The sequence below is a fragment of the Scyliorhinus canicula genome, chromosome 1, assembly GCF_902713615.1.
Source record: "Scyliorhinus canicula chromosome 1, sScyCan1.1, whole genome shotgun sequence".
NCBI lineage: Eukaryota > Metazoa > Chordata > Chondrichthyes > Carcharhiniformes > Scyliorhinidae > Scyliorhinus > Scyliorhinus canicula.
In genome coordinates, this window is record NC_052146.1 from 78,292,754 (window position 1) to 78,305,944 (window position 13,191).

Sequence of the window (13,191 nt, forward strand, 5' to 3'; positions counted from 1 at the left end):
TTCTCCCACGTTCATAAGGTTTATTCCCGCATAGACTTAGCAGGGCGTTAATCCCAAAGGTGGCTGGGACAGAATACTCAGCAATCACAGTCTCGGACCATGCCCCGCACTGGATGGGCCTGCGGCTTAGTGAGGAGAGAGGGCAGCACCCACTCTGGAGACTGGATGTGGGGCTGCTGGCGGACGAAGAGGTTTGCGGGCGGATTAGCAGGAACATCCAGGATTACCTGGAAACAAACGATACGGGTGAGGTAGCAGCGGCAATGGTCTGGGAGGCTCTGAAGGCAGTTGTCAGATGGGAACTCATCTCAATTCGATCCCATAGGGAAAAGAGAGAAAGAGCCGAGAGGGAGAGACTGGTGGAGGAGATACTCCGAGTGGACAGGAGATACGCGGAGGTCCCCGAGGCGGGGCTACTGAGGGAGTGGCGGAGTCTGCAGGCGGAGTTTGAACTGCTGACCACAGGGAAAGCGGTAGTACAGCTGAGGAAGGCAAGGGGGGCAGTCCATGAGTACGGGGAGAAAGCGAGTAGAATGCTGGCACACCAACTGCGAAAGAGGGAGGCCGCCAGGGAAATCGGGGGAGTAAAGAATAAGGAGGGTAACACGGTCTTGGATCCAGGGGGTTAACGGAGTCTTTAAGGAGTTCTATAGTAAGCTATACGAGTCGGAGCCCCCGACGGGGGAGTGGAAGGGATGAGACAGTTTTTGGACCAGTTGAGGTTTCCAAATGTGGAAGAGGACCTGGTGGAGGGGCTGGGGACCCCGATTGAATTGGAGGAGATTGTCAAGGGTATAGGGGGCATGCAATTGGGTAAAGCCCCGGGGCCGGATGGTTACCAGGTAGAATTCTATCAGAAATTTTCGGAAATATTGAGCCCATCCTTGTCAGGATGGCCAAGTGATCTAAGGCGCCAGACTCAAGGAGTGTGTTTCCTTGCCTTGTTTAAGCCGGGTGATTTCTGGTCCCTTTCTAGGGGCGTGGGTTCAAAGCCCACTCCTGACATTGTCCTTTTACATAAGGGGAAGAGTCGACAGGGAAGAGATGATGAACGCAAAGGGACAGGTGGTCTGAGGTGCATTTGTTTTAATGCGAGAAGTGTAGCAGGTAAGGCAGATGAACTTAGGGCTTGGATCAGTACCTGGGAATATGATGTTATTGGTATTACTGAGACTTGGTTGAGGGAAGGGCAGGACTGGCAACTGAATATCCCAGGGTATAGATGCTTCAGGAGGGATAGAGAGGGAGGTAGAAGGGGTGGAGGAGTTGCATTACTCGTCAGAGATGATATCACAGCTGTGATTAAGGAGGACACTATGGAGGATTCGAGCACTGAGGCAATATGGGTGGAGCTGAGAAATAGGAAGGGTGCAGTAACATTGTTGGGACTTTACTACAGGCCTCCCAAAAGTGAGCATGAAGTAGAGGTACAAATATGCAGACAGATTATAGAAAAATGTAGGAGCAATAGGGTGGTTGTGATGGGAGATTTTAACTTCCCCAACATTGAATGGGAATTGTGTAGTGTTGGAGGCGTAGATGGAGCAGAGTTTGTAAGGAGCATCCAGGAGAGTTTTTTTAGAGCAGTATGTAAATAGTCCAACTCGAGAAGGGGCCATACTGGACCTGGTATTGGGGAATGATCCCGGCCAGGTGGTTGATGTTTCAGTCGGTGATTACTTTGGGAATAGCGATCACAATTCCGTAAGTTTTAGAATACTCATGGACAAGGACAAGAGGGGTCCGAAAGGAAGAGTACTAAATTGGGGAAAGGCAGAGTATAACAAAATTCGGCAGGAGCTAGGGAATGTGGATTGGGAGCAGCTGTTTAAGGGTAAATCCACATTTGAAATGTGGAAGTCTTTTAAGGAAAGGTTGATTAGAGTGCAGGACAGACATGTTCCTGTGAAAATGAGAGATAGAAATGGCAAGATTAGGGAACCATGGATGACGGGTGAAATTGTGAGACTAGCTAAGATGAAAAAGGAAGCATATGTAAGATCGAGGCGACTCAAAACTGATGAAGCTTTGGAGGAATATCGGGAAAGTAGGACGAATCTCAAACGCGCAATAAAAAGGGCTAAAAGGGGTCATGAAATATCTTTGGCTAACAGGGTTAAGGAAAATCCCAAAGCCTTTTATTCGTATGTAAGGAGCAAGAGGGTAACTAGGGAAAGGATTGGCCCACTCAAAGACAAGAGAGGGAATTTATGCGTGGACTCAGAGGAAATGGGTGAGATTCTTAATGAGTACTTTGCATCGGTATTCACAAAGGAGAGGGACAAGACGGATGTTGAGGCTAGGGATGGATGTTTAAATACTCTAGGTCAAGTTGTCATATGGAAAGGGGAAGTTTTGGGTATTCTAAAAGACATTAAGGTGGACAAGTCCCCAGGACCGGATGTGATCTATCCCAGGTTACTGAGGGAAGCGAGGGTCGAAATAGCTGGGGCCTTAACAGATATCTTTGCAGCATCCTTGAGCACGGGTGAGGTCCCGGAGGACTGGTGAATTGCTAATGTTGTCTCTTTGTTTAAGAAGGGTAGCAGGGAAAATCCAGGGAATTACAGACCTGTGAGCTTGACGTCAGTGGTAGGCAAACTGTTGGAGAAGATACTGAGGGATAGGTTCTATTCACATCTGGAAGAAAATAGACTTATCAGTGATAGGCAGCATGGTTTTGTGCAGGGAAGGTCATGTCTTACAAACCTAATAGAATTCTTTGAGGAAGTGACAAAGTTAATTGATGAGGGAAGGGCTGTAGATGTCATATACATGGACTTTAGTAAGGCGTTTGATAAGGTTTCCCATGGCAGGTTGATGGAAAAAGTGAAGTTGTATGGGGTTCAGGGTGTACTAGCTAGATGGATAAAGAACTGGCTGGGCAACAGGAGACAGAGAGTAGTGGTGGAAGGGCGTGTCTCAAAATGGAGAAGGGTGACTAGTGGTTTTCCACAAGGGATCCGTGCTCGGACCACTGTTGTTTGTGATCTATATAAATGACCTGGAGGAAGGTATAGGTGGTCTGATTAGCAAGTTTGCAGATGATACTAAGATTGGTGGAGTTGCAGATAGCGAGGAGGACTGTCAGAGAATACAACAAAATATAGATAGATTGGAGAGTTGGGCAGAGAAATGGCAGATGGAGTTCAATCCAGACAAATGCGAGGTGATGCATTTTGGAAGATCAAATTTAAGAGCGGACTATAAGGTCAATGGAAGAGTCCTGGGGAAAATTGATGTACAGAGAGATCTGGGAGTTCAGGTCCATTGTACCCTGAAGGTGGCAATGCAGGTTGATAGAGTGGTCAAGAAGGCATACAGCATGCTTGCCTTCATCGGACGGGGTATTGTTACAGTTGTATAGGACTTTGGTTAGGCCACATTTGGAATACTGCGTGCAGTTCTGGTCGCCACATTACCAGAAGGATGTGGATGCTTTGGAGAGGGTGCAGAGGAGGTTCACCAGGATGTTGCCTGGTATGGAGGGGGCTAGCTATGAAGAAAGGTTGAGTAGATTAGGATTGTTTTCGTTGGAAAGACGGAGGTTGAGGGGGGGCCTGATTGAGGTATACAAAATTATGAGAGGTATGGACAGGGTGGATAGCAACAAGCTTTTTCCAAGAGTGGGGGTGTCAGTTACAAGGGGTCACAATTTCAAGGTGAGAGGGGGAAAGTTTAAGGGAGATGTGCATGGAAAGTTTTTTTACGCAGAGGGTGGTGGGTGCCTGGAACGCTTTACCAGCGGAGGTGGTAGAGGCGGGTACGATAGCATCATTTAAGATGCATCTGGACAGGTATATGAATGGGCGGCAACAGAGGGAAGTAGACCTTGGAAAATAGGAGTCAGGTTTAGATAAAGGATCTGGATCGGCGCAGGCTGGGAGGGCCGAAGGGCCTGTTCCTGTGCTGTAATTTTCTTTGTTCTTTGTTCTTTGATGAGGACCTTCAATGAGGCTAGAGAGAAAGGAACCCTCCCCCCAACAATGTCACAGGCTTTGATCTCACTCATTCTTAAACGAGGGAAGGACCCGGAACATTGCGGGTCATACAGGCCGATTTTGCTTTTAAACGTGGATGCCAAATTGCTAGCTAAGATTCTGGCCACATGAATTGAGGATTGCGTCCCAGGGTGATAGAGGAAGACCAGACTGGGTTTGTTGAAGGCAGACAACTCAATACCAATGTCCGGAGACGTTTGAATATTATTATGATGCCCTCAGAGGGAGGGGAGGCGGAGGTGGTAACAGCGACGGACGCAGAGAAAGCCTTTGACCGGGTGGAGTGGGAGTACCTGTGGGAAACGCTGGGGAGGTTCAGGTTTGGTGAGGGCTTTATTGGCTGGGTGAAATTGCTGTACCAGGCGCCTGTAGCAAGTGTATGTACAAACCGGTTGAGGTCGGGGTACTTCGAGCTTCATCGGGGAACGAGGCAGGGGTGTCCCCTCTCCCCGTTACTATTTGCCCTAGCTATAGAACCACTAGCTATGGCACTGAGAGCCTCGAGGAACAGGCGGGGACTGGTTCGGGGGGGGGGGGGGGGGGGGGGGGGGGTGGAACATCAGGTCTCACTATACGCGGATGATTTGCTCCTGTACATTTCGGACCCTGTGGAGGGGATGAGGGAGGTTTTGTGGATCCTGAGGGATTTTGGTAGTTTTTCAGGGTACAAACTGAACATGGGAAAGAGTGAGTTGTTTGTGATCCAGGCCAAGGGGCAGGAGGAGAGACTGAAAGAGCTGCCGCTCAGGATGGTAGAGAAAAGTTTTCGTTACCTGGGTATACAGGTGGCCAGGAAATGGGATGCCCTGCACAGGCTCAACCTGATCCGGTTGGTGGAGCAAATGGAAGGGGACTTTAAAAGGTGGGACATGCTCCCGCTGTCACTGGCAGGGAGGGTGCAGACCGTGAAAATGACTGTCCTCCCCAGATTTTTGTTTGTCTTGCCGTGCCTCCCCAACTTCATCCCTAAGGCCTTTTTAAAGCGGGTGAGTAGGATCATTACGGGCTTTGTGTGGCCGAATAAGACCCCACAAGTAAGGAGATCGCTGTTGGAGCGCAGTCGGAGGGGGGGGGGGGGGGGGGGGGGGGGTTGGCTGCTGCCGAACTTTCACAACTACTACTGGGCAACCAATATAGCTATGATTAAGAAGTGGCGGATGGGTGGGGGGGAGGTTGGGTGCGGCGTGGAAGCAGCTGGAGGCGGTGTCATGTAAAGGTACTGATGTGTTAGGCAGGTTGGTTCAACGTTGACTGCAACTGGATGCAGTGAAGCTAGAAACAGACGTCTGACACAGGAGCTGATCCAACACTGTTTTATTTAATTAGTGTGGTGAACCACTGTGTGCACCTGTATTAGGGGATGTAAGGTAGGACCTGTACTACGGGTTCGCCGGTAGCCCCTGCCGGCTAGCTCCGCCCACAAGGAGCCGTATAAATATGCGTGTCCTCCTCTGATCTTTTTTAAAAATAAATTTAGAGTACCAATTCATTTTTTTTTCCAATTAAGGCGCAATTTAGCGTGGCCAATCCACCTAGCCTGCACATCTTTTGGGGTTGTGGGGGCGAAACCCACGCAAACACGGGGAGAATGTGCAAACTCCATACAGACAGTGACCCAGAGCCGGGATCAAACCTGGGACCTCGGCGCCGTGAGGCAACAGGGCTAACCCACTGCGCCACCGTGCTGCCTTCCTCCTCTGATCTGCCATTTCGCCAGCTGCAGTAGGAGGCCACGCATCTGACTGCAATAAAGCCACAGTTGTACCAATCTGAGTCTTTTGTGCAATTGATCGTGCATCAATTTATTACAGTCAGATTTTCTAAGAGATGGATATCAGAATCAAACCATAGAACATAGAACATAGAACATTACAGCGCAGTACGGGCCCTTCGGCCCTCGATGTTGCGCCGACCTGTGAAACCATCTGAAGCCTATCTGACCTACACTATTCCATTTTCATCCATATGTCTATCCAGTGACCACTTAAATGCCCTTAAATTTGGCGCGTCTACTACTGTTCTAGGCAGGGCGTTCCACACCCCTACTACTCTCTGAGTAAAGAAACTGCCTCTGATATCTGTCCTATATCTACCACCCCTGCAGCTGGATCCGCACTCGCTCGACGCCAGAAAGAACTTTAATCACTGGCTAGCTTGTTTTGAGGCTTACATCAACGCAGTGACCCCCACGCCGACGGAAGCTCAGAAGATTCAGACCTTATACTCCAGGTTGAGCTCCAACATGTTCCCGTTGATCCAGGACGCCCCGAATTACGCGGAAGCGATGGAACTCCTAAAAGAGAACTACGCACAGAAAGCAAACACGCTCTTTGCCAGGCACGTACTCGCCACTCGCGCTCAACTCCCTGGTGAGTCTATCGAAGACTTCTGGCGGGCCCTAATCCCACTTGTACGGGACTGTGACTGTCAGGCCATTACAGCCACTGAACATTCCAATCTCCTCATGCGCGACACGTTCGTAACAGGGATTGCGTCGGACCCCGTCTGACAACGACTGCTGGGAGGGGTCACACGCGACCTAACGGAGACACAAACTTTAGCGCTCTCCATGCCGGTCGCATCTCGCAATGTCCAGGCCTACCCCGCTCGCCGCGAGGCCCACCCTTCCTACCCCTCCTGGACCCCGCAAATGACCCCCTGGCTGGGGCCCTGCCTACTCAATACGCCTGCGCCGCCCGCCAATCCGCGTACCCTGGGGGTCCCCGCTGCTACTTCTGCGGTCAGCAGAAGCACCCCCGCCAACGGTGCCCGGACCGCGCCGCCACTTGCAAGTCCTGCGGTAAAAAGGGCCACTTTGCAGCTGTGTACCAGGTCCGTGCAGTTGCCGCTACCGCGCCCGCAATCGCCCACTTCCTCCGGCTGAACGCACAATGGGCTCCGCCACCTTCCCCTCCCGGGGCCACGTGCGGCCAGTGGGCACCGCCATCTTCGCCTCCCAGGTCCACATACGGCCAGTGGGCGCCGCCATCTTCTCCTCCCAGGCCCAGGTGCGGCCAGCAGGCGCCGTCATCTCCCCCCCTCAGTCCACATGCGGCCCATGGGCGCTGCCATCTTGCCCCGCCCCTGCAACATGCGCCCCATGGGCGCCGCCATTTTGTTCCCCACAGGACCTCCGGACGCCGCCATCTTGTCTCCCCCACGCGGCTGTTTAATGAACCCAGCCATGTCACTGATCCAGGAGTCCGGGCTTGGGGGCCTCGCGTACCTCCACTCTAGAAGGATTCTGCGCTGGGCTACTAGGGACGCAAAGGCCAGAATACCGGCCTCTCTCGCCTCCACCCTGGAACCAACCACCCTGGACAGGATCCCCGCCACCCCCTTCCTGAAAACCCTCCAGAGCCGGACACGCCCAGAACATGTGGGTGTGGTTCACTGGGCCTCCCAGACACCTCCCACACCTGTCCTATCCCTCAAAGAACCGTCTCAGCCTGGTCCCAGTCATATGCGCCCTATGCAGCACCTTCAGCTGAATTAAGCTGAGCCGAGCGCAGGAAGAGGACGAATTCACCCCCCCCAGGGCGTCTGCCCACGTCCCCTCGTCGATCTCCTCCCCCAGCTCCTCCTCCCACTTCGCTTTCAGCTCCTCCACCGAGGCCTCCTCCTCCTCCTGCATCACCTGATAAATTGCCGAGATCCTACCCTCACCGACCCACGTCCCCGAGAGCACCCTATCCTGTACCCCCCTAGGCGACAGTAGCGGGAACTCCGCCACCTGCCACTTAACACACGCCCTAATCTGCATATACCTGAAAGTATTCGCGGGGGGAAGACCCCACTTCCCCTCCAACCCCTCTAAAGTCGCAAACTTCCCGTCGAGAAAAAGGTCCCCCATCCGCTTGATGCCTGCCCAATGCCAACTCAAAAACCCACCATCTATTCTCCCTGGTGCAAACCGATGGTTGCCCCGTATCGGGGCCCACACTGAGGCCTTCACTTCCCCGCTATGCCGCCTCCACTGCCCCCAGATTTTGAGGGAAGCCACCACTACTGGACTCGTAGAGTACCTTGCCGGGGGGACTGGGAGCAGGGCCGTCATCAATGCCTCCAAACTCGTACCCACACAGGACGCCACCTCCAACCTCTTCCATGCGGCACCCTCCATATCTCCATCACCCACCTACAGATCATTGCCACATTCGCAGCCCAGTAGTACCCACACAGGTTGGGCAACGCCAAACCACCTACCCTCCTGCCTTGCTCCAAGAATACCCTCCTCACTCTTGGGGCCTTCCATACCCACACGAACCCTAGAATACTCTTATTCACCCTCCTAAAAAAGCCTTCGGAATCAAGATGGGGAGACACTGGAAGAGAAACAAAAACCTCGGGAGCACCGTCATCTTAACCGACTGGACCCTACCCGCCAAGGAGAGTGGCAACACATCCCACCTCCTGAACTCCTCCTCCATCTGTTCCACCAGCCTCGAAAAGTTTAGCCTATGCAGGGCTCCCCAGCTCCTGGCTATCTGGACACCCAAGATATCTAAAGCTCCTCTCCGTCCTCTTCAACGGGAGCTCTCCTATCTCCCTCTCCTGGTCCCCCAGGTGCAACACAAACAGCTCACTCTTCCCCACGTTGAGCTTATAGTCCGAAAAATCCCCAAACTCCCCAAGTATCTATAACACCTCTGGCATCCCCCCCGCCGGATTCGCAATGATGTACAGCAGTAAATCATCCGCATACAACGACAGCCGATGCTCGCCCCCCCCCCCCCCCCCCCCCCCCCCCCCCCCCCCCCCCCCCCCCCCCCCCCCGCACAATCCCCCTCCAGGTCTTCGAATCCCTCAGCGCCATGGCCAGGGGCTCAATCGCTAACGCAAAGAGCAGGGTCGTCTCCCGGGACAACCGAAAGTCCTCTGACCTCCTCCCGTTTTTTATCACGCTCGCTACCGGAGCACTATACAGCAGCTTCACCCACCTAATGAATCCCTCACCAAACCCAAATCTCCTCAGCACCTCCCACAGGTAGCTCCACTCCACCCTATCAAAGGCCTTCTCCGCATCCATCGATGCTACTATTTCCGCCTCCCCATCCGCCGCCGACATCATTATAACATCAAGTAGCCACCGCACATTGACATTTAGCTGCCTCCCCTTCACAAACCCAGTCTGGTCCTCATGGATAACCATCGGGACCGCATCTTCCACCCTCCTGGACAGTATCTTAGCCAACAACTTTGCATCCACGTTGAGGTGCGAGATCGGCCTGTAAGACCCACACTGGAGGGGGTCCTTATCCCGCTTCAGAATCAGTGAAATTATTGCCCTGGACATCGTCGGGGGCAAAGCCTCATTCAGGGTCCTCACTAACAGCGAGCCCAGCAGGTCTGAGAACTTCTTATAAAACACCACCGGAAAACCATCCCGGTTCTTTCCCTGTCTGCATGCTCCCCAGTGCCTCAATCAGCTCCTCCAACTAGATTGGGGCCCCCAGCCCCTCAACCCGCTCCTCCTCCACTCTTGGGAACTCCAGCTTGTCCAGAAAGCGGTCCATCCCGCCCCCCTCCCTAGGGGGCACCGACCGGTACAGCTCCTCGTAGGAGGACCTGAACACCCCATTAATGTCCCTAGCACTCCGCACCAGGTTCCCTCCTGCATCCCTAACTCCCCCTATCTCTCTCGCTGCCTCCCGTTTCCGGAGCTGGTGGGCAACCGACTTGCCTTCTCCCTGTACTCGTATACCGCCCCCTGCACCCTCCTCCACTGCGCCTCCGCCTTCCGGGTGGTCTGTATATCGAACTCCGCTTGGAGACTACGACGCTTCCTCAAAAGCCCCTCGTCCGGGACATCCGCATACCTCCTGTCCACCCTTACCATTTCTTCCACCAACATCTCCCTCTCAACCCTCTCCCCCCTTTCTCCCTAACCACTGCCTTCGGATTTTCCGTTTTGGTCACTATGTCCCCACCCTGTCGTGAAAACGATGGTCTTTTACACCAGGAAAACTGGCGTCAATCCACCATCTTGCAGGGGGTTAGCAGGCAGCTGTCGTAGAGCTCGCATCTCCAGCTGCCGATATGGCCCCCCGCACTTACCGGGTCAGAGGCCGCACATGCACAAAGCGGTGGCCTCCAGTGGCCGCGCTGTGCTCCATGGTGGACTCCTGAACTGCCGAAATAGTGCCCTGCATCGGCCACTCGCTCACCCTGGACTGCCCACACACATAGCCCCCATTTCCAAATGAAGGCCCTCCCCGACTGTGGGCGCCCCGGACAGAGTCCGCAGCGCCATCCGAGGTTCCCGAACGCCAGGACCATGTTAGAGTCATGCCGTTGAGAATTCAGCATGGCGAGGATGGAGAATAGCAATGGCTGAGGTGGTGGACACTCGGTGTGGTGTACTCCACGAGTACGCCGATTCCGGGGGGGGGGGGGGGGGCGGAGAATTGCGAAACCGGTGCGGTCCCGATTTCGTGCCCAAAAACAGATTCTCCGCCCCGTCGCTGAACACAGTTTTGCCGTCGGGGTGTGGAGAATCCAGCCCCTGATGTCCTGCCAAGTTGCAATTGGCAACTCCATTGGGTGTTGCAACCCCCGCCCAGCGACATCATTGGCTGAGGGCCAGAGAAGCTTCTGGAAGGGTGCAAAGTGGGTATAAGAAAGAGGCATCCAGAGACCCACCCCAGCAAAGACTCAACAGTGAGGCAGCGGAGAAGACTCGATGTTGAACCAGAGGACAGAAGGAAGCAGTGTGTGAGACCCACCTTCGCAGACGAGAGCCCTGAGATGACCGAGACTCAGAGGGTTGGACCCGCTGCATCGACACAGGCAGTATTAGAATCCTGGGCATATATAATCCTGGGAAAATTAAGGAGGATAACTGTTTTGTTGTATTTGAAAATAAACTTGGGTTGAATTGTGAACCTGTGTCTGTCCTTTGTTCATCTCGCAAACAAGGGCACCTGGGTAAAAAGTTGAATAATAAACTGGTCAAAGTGTCTGAATTTTACATACAACGATATGAAGGCCATTGTAGTAACTCCAGGAGGCACAGAGTGAAAGGCCAAACTGGTTTATTTAAAACTGAAAATAGAACCACACCAAAACAAAGGTCAGCCCAGGACTGTCAGGAACTGCGGGTCCGGGTCTGGGAGCTTCATCTAAAGGTCCCGCTAACCAGCCCCAGCTGGACTGGGCCTCCGCCTGCTCACCACAGGAACCCGTATTCGATGACAGGGAGATCAATCAGTGATTCCCCGTGGCCCTCGTGAGGGTTATCACAGCCAGTAGGACTTGAACCAGGAACATCCGGCTTAGAGGCAGGGAAGATACCCAATGCACCACAAGACCTCCCAGTGCAACGTAATTGCACCTTTTTTATTCCTTAGTTCTAGCCAAATAGATTCTGTCCGCGACCCCTCTAGAACACCCTCTCTGTCCAGCACTGCAGTGTTATCCTTCAATACTGCCACCTGTCCTTCCTTCCTGAGCACCGTGTGTCCGGGAATATATAATACCCAATCCTGCCCTTCTTTGAGCCAAGTATATTTCCACAATGTTATCTGTGTTTACTGTGTTTTGTTATGCTCTTGACGTAGCATAAGCTGCTTCCTTGATGTGCACTCTAACAAAGGAAGGCTCAGACTTGGAAATAGCTTTAACACATTTATTAAGCTGTTAACGATTCTCCTACTTGGATTCGACTCTCCTGTTAATCTTGCTATAGCTACTCAGACTGACGAAGCAGTCTGCTACAATCCATGTGGTGGGTGTAATGTGTTTCAAATCAACCCTGTGTACTCACTGAGTGTCTCCACTGGAAAGAGGAAGATCATGTGTGCTGTGTCCATTTATATGGGTTGGTGTGATGCCCTCCTGTGGTAGTGTCACCTCTGTGTGTCGTGAATGCCCATTGGTTGTGTCCTATCTTACTGACCTATTGGTTGAATGTCTGTGTGTCATGTCTCTGGTGCTCCCTCTAGTGTCTATCTAGTCTACGTGTATTTTCATTAACCCCTTGTGTATTTACAGTGATGCACATCACCACATACTGATCTGATTTAACACACTCTGTGCATTCCCATACGTGCTCAGTAAACCCACTTTACACTTTATTACTGTCCACCTTACTCTGAGCCCAGAGAAAGACTTGTCTGCGACCTTGTGCTTTGAGGAGCTGGCACACAAACCACCTACCCCCTTGGCCTGGTTGAATTCCACATTTACCCTGTGACTCCCCATGTGCTGGTATCGACCCTATACAACGCTGTAAGGTAGGCTCTGTGCAGTATCTCAGCTGACAGCTGTGAGTGTCAGATCAACCTGTGGTTCTTCATCCTCTGAGGCTTGGAGCAGCTCTCACCCATATTCACGAGGTTGTAGTATCAGGTTAGGAAGCAGCTCTCGAGTATCTGAAAGTAGAACTATAGAAGGGGAGAGTTGGGATGAGGGTGGGAATGTGTAATGGTACACAGGATATCCATGGATATCCATGGTCACTCTGGAGGGTCTGTTAGCTGGGGGCCCGCAAATTAGTGAGGGAAGACAAGGTGTGAAGTGCCCATCTTCTTCCCACTACCATGTCATCTTACCAGCAGCGGGAAAGGTGGAGGACGGACCTCGCCAAGCCTAGAGGCCGGCTGATTCAGTTACCAATTAAGTTCTGTTTCCCACTGCATTGGCATTTTACCAATGTAGCCCCTCTCTGTCACACAGAGAGACAGCCAGGTGAAGCCTGTTTGCAGGGCTTTTGAGCCCTCTTAATTTGGCCCATAAAGGGCTTTCCCCACCTTACCCCAGTGACAATGGCTATCTCAGAGGCAATGAAGCCACCTGCAATTGCCAACTACCTATCCAGCTTCCCCCAGCTGAGTCAGCCTGACTAGCACTGCACTCTCAGACTCCAGGGAGGGTGCCCTATTCCATGGCGTTCTCTTACTCAGGTGAAGTCCCAACAGTGACCATCACTCCCGATGGCGCTGCTGAGTTTCTGGCCTACTGGTGGGCTGGCAGCTCCTGGAAAGGGCTGAGGATGGTGGTGGGGTGAATGTCATCTTTTAAAGGCACAGCAGCCCTGATGTCAACTAATGAGTCACCTAGCTTCCATAAAATATGACCATGGGTCCCACAAATAGCCCACAAACCCCACCCCTTTCTGCTCTTGTCTGCATGACACTGCTCCTAGATTATAATTCTGTCAACTAGATGCAATTTACCCTTTCGCAGATAG

The 13,191-nt window shown here is 52.6% G+C and overlaps 1 non-coding gene across 1 annotated transcript; it reads left to right on the plus strand.

The window, feature by feature from the left end:
- Positions 1–886: 886 nt before the first annotated feature.
- trnal-caa lies at positions 887–1,005 on the plus strand. Its single transcript has 2 exons — positions 887–924; positions 960–1,005. It is a non-coding gene; the product is annotated as a tRNA-Leu (tRNA).
- The last annotated feature ends 12,186 nt before the right edge of the window (positions 1,006–13,191 follow it).